The sequence below is a fragment of the Physella acuta genome, unplaced genomic scaffold, assembly GCF_028476545.2.
Source record: "Physella acuta isolate Inbredline_101_S28 unplaced genomic scaffold, ASM2847654v3 ptg000916l, whole genome shotgun sequence".
Classification (NCBI taxonomy): domain Eukaryota; kingdom Metazoa; phylum Mollusca; class Gastropoda; family Physidae; genus Physella; species Physella acuta.
The window spans coordinates 287,885-300,078 of record NW_026732433.1 but is presented as its reverse complement, the minus strand read 5'-3'; the positions used below and the strand labels follow the sequence as shown (position 1 = coordinate 300,078).

The 12,194-nt window shown below is 38.6% G+C and overlaps 1 non-coding gene across 1 annotated transcript; it reads right to left on the bottom strand.

Annotated features, from left to right (window-relative positions):
• Positions 1-11,644: 11,644 nt before the first annotated feature.
• Trnar-ccu (transfer RNA arginine (anticodon CCU)) lies at positions 11,645-11,717 on the bottom strand. Its single transcript has one exon. It is a non-coding gene; the product is annotated as a tRNA-Arg (tRNA).
• Positions 11,718-12,194: the final 477 nt, after the last annotated feature.

Sequence of the window (12,194 nt, the reverse complement as noted above, 5' to 3'; positions counted from 1 at the left end):
TACTCTACATACAGTTTCATATAATTTCCATAGACCACCACCAGTGTTTCTTCCAGACTTTTTTTTCTCCGGGGGGCACTTGAAATTTTCGGGGGGGGGGCGGTAGACTTTCTTCGGGGGGGGGGCGGACACTGTTAAAAGTATATATTGTCTATATAAATTATATAAATTTCATTTCGTTCGGGGGGGGGGGGGCGGTAAAAAAAAATTTCGGGGGGGGGGGGGGGCTTTGCCCCCTCCCCCCGAAGAGATGCCTGGAAGAAACTCTGACCACCACCCCTCAGGTTGTATGACACATCTAAACTCTCCCCACCCCCTCACGCCCAGCAAACAACGACTACATTAAGCACCACAAACATGTAGGAGTCACGTTCATTTTTGAGAGACTCGCCTGCTTTAATACGCCTTCATTACAAAAATCCTTATTTTGTGTTATAAATAACTTGTAAGCTGAAAATGATATTCTTACAGCCCTTCTAAACAACTGGGAAACAATATACCTACAACAAAAACCGTTTTCTAGGCCAAACTGCTCTATAACACAACCATACTTCATCTTACAACATAACTAAATGAAAAGCCACTCTTTGTTTCTTTGTTTAAACGGTTTCTTTATTGAAATATCTATAAAATAAAATGTCACCATCGTTGCCATTATTTCTCATTGCAATAACCATGGATCCCCTTTTCAAAGCTAAACAATTTATCAGCGAACATTAAATAAAGCATAAGAAATACTTTATGTTAAAAGCGGCACACAATCAGATAATGTTGTACATAATTAATAGGAGAAAATTGCAACGATAAAGATCCCAGATACAAAGATTGCATCTCTGACGTGTGACGCCGTTATTTAAAGCTAAATATCTTTAGCTTTAAGTATAAAGCTTTAAGTTGTCCGTAAAAGAAAAAAAAATTGATCTGGCATCTTAATTATTTTAAACAATGTATCTAAAAGAGGGAATGAAACGGTAATATTTGTACTAATTTCTTATTCAAAGTTAACGGAAATTGTAATAAAAGAAAACAGGGAATAAACATGATAACAGACATTTTGCCGTTTCATTGTTTTTACATAATTTACAAATAAATGATACGATTGAAAGAAAAGAGTTGAATAATTAATTATTAAAAGTGGATGTCTTTTCATTCAGTTTGATCGTCTCGTTGTGTGCTTTTTACCCAGTGATTGCGACGTCACATTTTATTCGAATAGAGTCTTGTTCTTCAGTTTTAATATTTGTGTGTGTGTAAATCTTGCTGTTTTTAGGACTGGGACTAATTAAGGTCTGTTGTCTTAGATTCAAATGTTATAGCCTATTTTGAGTCTCTGTTAAGAAAGAACATTTTATCTCTATCATTGCAATATTGTATTGATAATGATATTTATCTTTGCTAATAATTTTCATAGGAGGGTTTGGGGGTGGGCGGATATTTCGTAATTAAAGTACCATTAAAAAACTTTATAAATATTGAAAATCATTATCTTTATCGTGTAAGAAATTTAAATGAATGAAAAGCATGGTTAAAAAGTGTTGCTTTAGTTTAACTCAAACCCAAACGTAAGAAACAAAGGAGAATAGAACAGCTACAAGCTTTGAGGAGCCAATCAACGGTCAAGTCTTTGTAGATAAAAAGGTCAATAGTTCACTGTATTGTTAGTGACCACTGAACTCTGATACAAGTCGACCTTTGACCTCCACATCTAATCAGCCTTTCGTTGATTGACTTACAATACTGGCATACGTCTTAATGTAAAATAAAAATTATATATTAAATACAGTTATTTTGTATTGGTTAATAGAAAGCGTACACATAAACACTCATTAACTTTTTGTTATAGTTATCACAGAATTTACATACAATCATGACATTAGTCAAAATGTACATATAATCATGACATAAGTCAAAATGTACATACAAATATGAAATCAACTATAAAAAAGATTACTACAATCAATCAGTCAATCGCCTCTTAACCCTTTATTGGGATCTTTTGGGGAATCACAGTCAATGTTCCCCCTTTTGTTTCATTACTCTGATGGCGTGAGTAGTTCTACAACGGACAGCCCTGTTCAATCTTTGATGTCCTCAACGAAATAATGTCTATGGCTTCCCCTTCTCCTCCCTCCTAACATTATTGTTTTGGATAGGCCGTTGGTTCGTGTGACATGTCCATACGATTTCAGTTGTGTTGTAACTATGCCCAGTAGTCTGTCGTTTCGTTCACTATTGCACAGATTGTGTTCCCTCTACTGTGGTGTTGTCCTCTGTGTGTTTCCATCGCATTTCACATAGCCCGATGGCTTTCCATCTGACTCCGTTTATTGTATATTTGTATATTCGAGTTGCTCAGGTCTGCGTGTTTCTCTTAGCGATCGCACATTCCCATGGCCGACTGTGGTTCTTGCATAGACCTTAGTTCTTGGCAGATCAACAGTACTCTCCACCTTCGTCCTGATCTGTAACTGTAGGCGAGGATCTTGTTGACAGGGAGTTGGTTATCATAGTCATTTTGTGGTGTGTCTAGGGTCAAGAGTCGCATGCCTGACCACAGCTAAATGCCTCCATCTAGGTGGCGCGCCTTGGTCAAAACACGTGACCGTTAAAGTTCATCTAGGAACTTTTGCGCCCTGGTCGGCGACCTTTACTGGATGAGTATTTGCCCAGTGATGCCGTGTTAGCACCCCCCCCCCCTCACATGGTTTGGACCGCTAGCTGATGCTGTTTGCTGGCGCTTTTACCCACATGTAACAGATGTAGGGGATAGAAGGAGAACAGTGAAACGGTTCACCTGAAGGTGCAGCTCGACATGAAAGGTACTACTTTTCCAGAACCCTCTTTAGCCAGATTAACACAAGCGTTCAATAAAAACAACACAGCATAGATGTTTCTGATGTATCTGCAAGCTAAGTTGGTTATGATAAAACAGCATGCAGCAAGTTCAAGCTCTACGGCGGAGGGGGTGGGGGGGGGGGGGGGGGAGAAGTTCTCACAAATGGACCATCTAACTGTTTTTCCAAACTAATCAACCACAAAGCTAATCAGTTTACCTCGTAAAAATATATTTACAAATTCTTTAGAAAAAGGCTTAACGAGATAGAAATATTATTAAAAACAAACATGCTTTAAATTTAAATACAAACAATGGAGTGAAACTTGATGCTGTGGCGAAGTTAAACCTGCGTGGGGCCGCTGACTGTTGCCGAGTTAGCCCAAAGTTGAAGTCGGCACTGAACATGCTATCTGGTTACATACCTACTGGGATGTTGCTCGTTAGCCTCATTATGCAGCCTTTTGTTCTCAGGTCAAGGTCGCGTCCTAAGTGATTCTTCGTTACGCGGCAAATCTGATTGTTAATCCCCTAAGTCGCGCGGATTAAAAAAGAAACTTAAGGGGCAGTGCGGAGTTACTACGGCACGTGAGCGCAAATAGGAGTAGTAGTATAACCTTGTTTTTAGAATTTAGCAAATTATTAAATCAGGATTTTGAGCAACTGCTAAAAACATTATTTAAAAGAGTCCCTTTATACACCCTTTTCTGCCATAATTGTTCATAAGCTACACAGACAATTGTATGTTACTCACACAACTTAGTGTATCATAAATCTTAGTAACGCTATTTATTAACACAACTGCCAAATGTAAGTTTTAAAACTTTTTTTTTCAAAGTAAAATTTTTCTAATAATAGTGGACTAGCGTATAACAACGTGCTAAAGGTACAGCTGAATTTCGATGAACGTTAACCTTTGTTCAGGGATAAATAATGAAATTGTCATGCCAGGCTAAAAGCCACGATTATGTTTTACTTTTGCTTGAATAAGATAAATATCATTTCATGACCAGGATGTACAAGCCCTATTTTCCCTTTTTACGACCAGAATATACCACGCCCCCCCCCCCCCCGCCTTCATTTTTTAGCACTAGGACATACTAACATCGTCGGTTTTTTTTAAAGGCAAGAGGTAGGGCTGGATTAGCTAGCCCTTTCTCTAGTGCCAGATTATACTAGCTAGCCTTTTCAGGTGTCATATTATACTAGCAAGCCTTTTTATTCTGAAGCCAGATTATAATAACTAGCCCTTTTTCTAGAGCCAGATTATACTAGCTAGCCCTTTTCCCCCCGTCGTCTGACTCGTCGTATAAGGTATCAAGATCAAGCAAGCGGATCAGTGATAGCATTGAAGTTGAGCGTGAAATCTAAATCGCCCCAGGTTGACCAGCATCAGATGAGAGGTGGCGCTAGTGGCATCAGATGAGAGGTGGCGCTAGTGGCATCAGATGAGAGGTGGCGCTAGTGGCATCAGATGAGAGGTGGCGCTAGTGGCATCAGATGAGAGGTGGCGCTAGTGGTCCGACATGACCCTCATGCTTGTTTAAGTGTTTAGAGTGACCAAGATAGCGCGAGACACTAGGAGATCTCTAGGTCAGATACTAAACTGTGACATTTACCTTTCCCCAGTGTCTTTAGTGTTATTTTAAACCTTTTCTTCATTCAAAAAACAAATATGTTCGCAGAGGCGTAGCGAGAAAAAATTAAAAGCTCAATTTAGCTGTAGTTTTGCATTATGAATATAAAAAATATATGGGGGGGGGGGGGGGGCGCCAAATTGAAAGTTTGTCCCCGGGCGCCGGGAAGGGTCTCTACGCCTCTGCATGTTCTCGGAAATGTCTGTCTGATGTTCTGGTGTAGAACCCAACAAAATCTTCTTTATAACGAGCCATATACAACTATTCGTCTTACTAAATGTTACTTTCGGAGCATAAATCAACCGTTTAGTGCTATACAATTTTTTTTTGCTAAACTGTTTTTGGAGTCTTATTGAAATCTATGTTTTATTAACTTAATTAATTTTTTTTCAAGTTAACTTTTTATGACCTTGGCGTATGAATGGATAGTATGGTCAGTTATTTACCCTGCTCTCTTTACTTTTTCTAACGTGAGCCAGGTACACATTAGAGCTGGATGGACTCGAGTCCTTATAAGTACGCTAACCCACGATCTAAACTCGAGACTTGGTTAAAAATAATACATTAAAACTAATTATAGATTGTTTCCACTTCATAGCTGGTCTAGAGAGTTCATAGTGTACTGTTTATAGTACTCTTAGGTCAAAGCTCAATCACCAGTTCAATGATTGATCTTGTGATGAAGTGGGTTGTTGCTATTAATAGAGATATAATGGTGTATCATTAAAGATAAAAATAATTTCCTATTGCGTTATTTCTTCTTAGACGTAATGAAATATATAATTTTTTTTAATGATAATAAATGTGTTCACAACTGGTCTTTTGCTGGGGTATGTGTGTAAGGATTTTATACGTTGGTTACCGTGCACATAACTGTACTCTACCTAGGGTGAACTTCTCCACTGCGCACCCACCCAAACACTTCGCCTGTTTATCAGCATCTATCTGTTGGGTCACACAGATAAAATAAACAAAATAAACCTTCGCGTTTAACACAATTTAAACCCCCAACATTCCTCAATTTTATTCTTGCACCCTTAAACTTCCCCCCCCCCCCCCTAACCCCGATCTACCCTCCTGTCACTCCTCATTACTTCCCCTGAAAACACCAGCCCGGTGGTTTATCTCCCCTGTCGCCGGAGCTGTCACTGGGAGCTACTCTCAAGATATACAGCTCGTGTTTCACGTAGATATGTGGCTCATCTTTCATGAGACCCCCGGGCCCTCCCCCACATCTCCTTCCATTAAAAAACGTAACTTCATTTTTTAATTACCTGACGCTACCTGTTAAGACGCTAGCCGTGATGTTCTTTACTGACGGGAGATTTAACAACACCTACATAAACTACGACATGTTAATGATGTAGTTGTATCAGGCTGCTACTACAAGTTTCCTGTGGTTACTGTTTTGTTGTTTCCATATTGATATTTTCAGTGCTTCTGTTCAGGTTTTTAAAAAAGTTAATATTCTTCAACTGAAGTTTTAAATAATTACTAAAACAGTCCTTAATTATTAGTATTTTATTTTTAAGTAGTTTTTTTTTAAAGAATGTATTTTTAGATTTAAAAAATAAGATTTGATTAATTTATCAGTTCTATACACTCATACATAAATGTTATATATATATATATATATATATATATATATATATATATATATATATATATATTACAAGATTGCAAAACTATGTTTTTCCGAGTCCAGGCAGGTGTAAAACGTCCAGATTTGCAAAAATCTCGATTTTTTTCATGATTACAATACTTTCTCTATACTATGTATACGCAAAAGAAATAAATAAAACATCCACCAAAAAGGTAGAATCGATTCCACATTCACATGCATATACACATACAAGTTTAAATTATATATATATATATATAGTATATATATATATATATATATAGCTTATATGTACAGTTTTAGAAATGAGAGATATATTTCCTGCTGTAGCTTAGAGTTAACTTCGCGTGGGTGTGGCGACCTGTATTTGGCGAGATATTATTTGCCATGTCCTGAGGTCGGAGCTCAAAGGTCAAAGGCTGAACTAAGCCGTTAGGACATGCTGTCTTCAGGCTGACCTTTACCCTAAGCTGATTTCCGTGGCTCGTTAAAAGGTCAGCCGGTGACACTGCGATAAATAGGCGTTAAATAATGGGCTGGTGTTAAATTTCTCTTCAATCCTGCTTGGATGTAAGTTATACTGTGTACATACTACCGGGGAACGGAAAGATGGAGAAATCAAATAAAAAATAGATTGTGTTACCGCGTTCGATCAATAGGATTGAATGAAAACAAACCTTTCGCAGGATCGAACACCTTGGGTCGGGATCAATTCATGCTGTGACATTACTAAATCCTGGGTGCCCATGCGTGACGTCAGATGGCAGAATCGGTTAGGGGTTGGGGGGGGGGGGGGGGGGAGGAGACTTTTTTAAACAATACGTAAGGACAATCTAGGTCGACGGGGGCAGAGTTTCGTTCTCTTCGGTGTGGGCTGTGCCCCCCCCCCCCCCCCCCCAAGAAAATCTACACCCCCGAACAAAATAGAATTTATATAGAAAACATATACTTTTTACGGGTGTCCGCCCCCACCCCCCGCGAAAAGGTTGCTCGCCCCCCCCCCTCCGAACCCTACCCCCATCCCACCCCCCCCCCGCCCCCCCCCCCCCCCCCCCCCCCCCCCCGGGAGAAAAATGTCTGGAAGAGAAACACTGGGAGGGGAAGGCGAAAAATTGATATAAATATGAATACACACAATACTAGATGTTCACATTTATTTTTTCCATCACTATTATGATGGTCCCTGACTTCTTCGCCCCCCTCTCCCCCACATCCAATTTACGTAGTTTTTTAAAAATCTGTGAATGACCAGTGGTCATTTTACGGTGTTCTAAAAGTCTTATGCGCCGATACAATATGTATTTTACAAAATGACTGCGCTGAAGTTCAAAAACTACTGCGCGGGCCGCGTCACCTGAGACACAATTAGCGGCCTGTATAACGAGGGGAAGGGGCGGGCGGGTTTGTTTACTAGATGCATTTGTGTATTATAATTAGTGATGTGCATTAGATCAAGAGGTTTTGATAAATAATGTTACGCCGTATTAGATTTTTTTAAACCCCTCCCCGTTGTCATTATCACACAAAGTCAGAACACCCCCTCGCTCAGCTATTATTCCTGTATTGCAATTTTTGTTTATGTTAATTTTTTAAAATAGAAAATATAAACTGAGTCCGGATTAAATATTGCATAAATTTTTATTAAAATTTACAAAGGAAATATTTTTAAGTTACTTCTCAAAACCTGTTAAAAACGAATTCTCAAAGCCCAAATGTTACGTCACAGTATAGTAAAAGTGTTATACCCCGCTGGGTATGCTATTCTCATTTTATTTATTTAACTCACGCTGTAAAACCTTATGTTGCCATTTAGTCACCAGACCCTGATCTTCTTCTTCGTTTTTTACTGTAATGCTAGACGGGATTTCAACCCCACACATGCGCCTTATGTTGACTCCGATTTCAGCGTGCTTTTTGTTTTTGGGATTCCTTTGTCCAGTTGTTTGATTTTTTATTTGTCCTTCTAGACGGGTTACTGTCCCTAGCTGTGACGGTGAACTAAATAACTTACAGAAAACAATATTAGAGTGGAGGGGGGGGGGGGGGGAGGCTGCTGTCGTTGATCACTACTAGTCCTAAATCTGATTCAGTGCATAGTTATAATTTTATTTATTACCAATAACATGCATACGACTGGCAGCCCAAAAATCTCGAGTTCGGATACCCGGACTTGAGTTCTTAGTCCCTAAGTCAACCCAGCTCTGATGAGATGCCTATCTAAAAGTAAAGGCGGCTAGGCATGGAACTGAACACCTTACCCCTTTTATATGTCGAGATCACAGAAACATAAAGTCTACTTCATCCCCCATATGGACCGCCGTTTTTGTAAGGGTAGCATATACAAGAAATAGCTTGACTCTACTACCGCAGGACAGAAGCGACCGATACACGGTAATCAAAACTATACCCAAGCCAGTTAGTAGGAGCTTGTCGTGTTGAGGCCTGACTGGCTAATGGGAGACACCTTCTGAGCCGGTGATGTCTGTAAAGAAAAAAAAATCTACACTCTACTCCTTCTGTAAGCCGTTGTCGTGCTAACCCAAACTTTGTCAAAATACCCAATAAACATTTCCCAGACTTTTCTTTGTCAACAATAGGCCACCATTCCACAGCTGTTGCAGAAATCCATATTAAACGACACCAAACTACACCAAAGAACACGACAACATGTTGTAGATCGGTGTCTAGTTGATTAACGACCTCTTTAGCTTCCTAATTAATTTTCCACGAGAAAAACTAATTATTTTCAAACCAGACGGTTAACAAGAGGGGAGGTGATTTACTGTCCACGTCAGACATTCAATTAGAGTTATGTCTCTGGGATATTTGTGTGCATAAAGGGGGAGGGGTGAGTTATGTAGGCATGAGATGCACTCGATATACAACCCACAAACGTGCATTCTAATAAGAGTGGCCAATTAAAATATACTTAGTATGTTTATGATTTCTACACATATTATCAGCAATAGAGTTTAATTAAAAAAAAAAACTTTATTTATTTGTCTTTTGAGTTGTTAGTAATTAAAACAACATTTTTTTTTAAATTTTGGTCTCATTAAGGTATAAGTCGAGAGAATTTTAAGGCTATATAGGCTTGTCAAGAACAATATCTTATGCATTTATTTGATAGAGTGATTATGACAGAGCAACATCAGGAAAACTGTTAACATGGGTCACTATCCCCCCCCCCCCCCCCCCGTTATTTTCTTCCCGACTGTGGAATAATTTTCACGGTAGCTAAACCTTAGGGGGGTGTCGTCCATAAATGATGTCACGTTACAAAGTGGGGTGGGGGGGGGGGGACAGGAATTTTTTGATGTGTGACAATGGATGGGGGGGGGGAGTAAGAGAATGTGTCACACTGTTGGATCTTTAAAAAGTGATGTAAGAAACTGATCTTTTGCCATTGTTTCGAGTTTTAGAAAACTTGTTTTTTAATTGTGTCAGAAATTGATTAAAATAACCATATCAAACGCACCTACAGTCCCATAGTGTTCTAATGGAAATCACAGATTTTATAGTGTACTATGTGCTTTTTAATTCACTTGTATACTATTTTGTATAATAAATCCAATAAGTTACACCCTGACCGGTTTCTAGCCCCGCCCCCGGGCATGATCGGAATTCTGGAGTTATGCACAAACCACCCAGGCGGCTCCTGAGGCGAATCCCCCCACAGCTCAGTGTAAATACCACTTTGATGCGGGGTGGGATTGATGCCACTCAACACGCTCCACACAGCTCAAATGGAACGTGACGTATTTCCTGTGACGTACAGGAATTTAATAATCAAAGGATTTCACATTGTTTCCGATATTCGGAATTAACTGGAGCAGTGCCAATGTTTTAGATGAAGTGAACACTACTAATGCCGCTTGCAATACACTACAGTGTTCTCCCCATTACTTTTAATTTTTTACTTGATAACACAAGATGTCATCCAATACAAAAACTATCCCTACCGCCCCAATCCATTGTCATCTCTATATCTTAAATAAATGATCCTTAAAACTTTTCTAAAATAAATAGGCATGAATATTACCTAACAGAAAGAAGAGATCATCTGGCTTTTAAAAAAAAAACTCTGGCAAATTAAAGGGATTTTGTGTTTTGCACCATACCTAGATTGTGTGGTTAGCATTTTGCCTAGATTGTGTGGTCTGAAATATACCTAGGTTGTGTGGTCACTTTTTACCTAGATCTAGATTGTGCGTGATGGCCATCTTTGCTATTCACGGCTTGAATTAAAATACCCATTACAGCTAGGTGAACCTAGGAAAAGAGACGAATGGCACTTTTGAATAAATAAAAGTACAACAATGAAAGCCTTTCGTTTTACGACAGTTTTAACGTTGTTTTTAAAATTAATACTTTTGGTGATACAATTTTATTACTCCGCAAAAAGCATATACATCTAAACAACATATACGCCTAAATAACATATACGCCGAAACCAAAATACCTGTCAAAACCAACATATTATACGTCAGTAATCAGACCAAAGCTATACTCGTAGTGCCGTAGATTTCCATACCCTCCCCCTCTTACCGCTGTTCCTCCTCTTTGACCATCCACCTTTCACCTGATGAGTACCAGACGCGCCCAGGTAAAAGCGGCTAACTTTGATAGTTGACCTAATACTGTACTACCTGTTATGGTCTAGGTCTATCGTTGTGATATGAGACAAACATTACTTGCCCTGCCTCCTAAATTAACCATGGGGATTCATAGACACCTTGCAAATGAAGTCACGGGTCACTCACTATGTAAACATCCGCCATTGCGGTGCTTACTGTGGTATGTCGCAAAAGGCAAAAGTATTGTAATTAAGTTCACAAAAATAAAATACTTTCCTATCAAAATACAATATAAAATACACAGAAAGCAAAAAAAAATTAAAAAAAAATAAAAATATAAATAAATAAATAAAATAACATAAATAAATAACTAAAAAAAATTAAATAAATACATAAATACAAAGTGAAAAGATAAATAAAAATAAAACATTGAGCTTGGACTGAAAATGGTGAAATGGAATTAGTTTTGCGACATAGGTTACAAATATTTTCTTATATTTCTTCGGTTATTCTTACATTCAAAAGTAACATTCGCATTTTTGTTGGAAGTTAAATAAATTTTTTTTCTTACAACCATCTAAATCAAATGCAATGATACCATCTGTTGTTGACAGAAGCTGGACAAGACCTTCCTGTTACATTGGACCTAGCTATAACGTAAAGTTGTTTACATTCTCAACATGCCACCGTTAGAGACATGAACCTTAACAGGCTGAGCTGAGCAGCAGGAACGGTAACTCTGGTTCCTCTCACAGGTAGCTTGAGTTATGGCTCTTCGTTGGACGTAAATTGAGTGTAAAATTGAACAACAGTTGGGCGTTCGTCTCAAGGGAGATAAAAAAATAATACAAGGGTTATGCAAAAGATATTTGTCTGGGTGTCATTTCACACAACAATGGTATAAATGTCATTTGAATCATCCTTATATTTAGATATAATAAACGATTTGTAGCAACAAAAAGAAATTAAAAAAAATTACCTCCGGCGGGACTCGAACCCGCAATCCCCGGCTTAGGAGGCCGATGCCTTATCCATTAGGCCACGGAGGCTTCTTACACATCAACTCATACAAGTGTATAAGTAAAGTTATCCTTTGTAACTAAAGAGCGGATGAAGAAGAGTTCATTACTCTATGTGAACTGAGCTGATGCAGGGATCGTGTGGTCAGTTCTGTGTATCAATCACATCAGGGTGGACACAGCGACCAACTCGAACATACACGTTCTTATCACATTGCAACACAATCATAAGACAAAAGTCAACAACTTAGCTATACACAAATCCTAGTTTTTAGTTTGGAATCCGTCGCTTTAATTAAGTTCCGTGTACCCATGAGAAGAAAGTATCATCTCCTCATTAGACTGACCTACCCACAAAGTATCATCTCCTCATTAGACTTACCTACCCAGGCGATGACTCTTGTTGTTTAAACATTTCTGATCGAATCATGGTACAAGTGTACATTTTGTATATTTGTACGTGTGCATACCTTCATTCTTGTGTACGCTGATAATATGTAAGTGGAC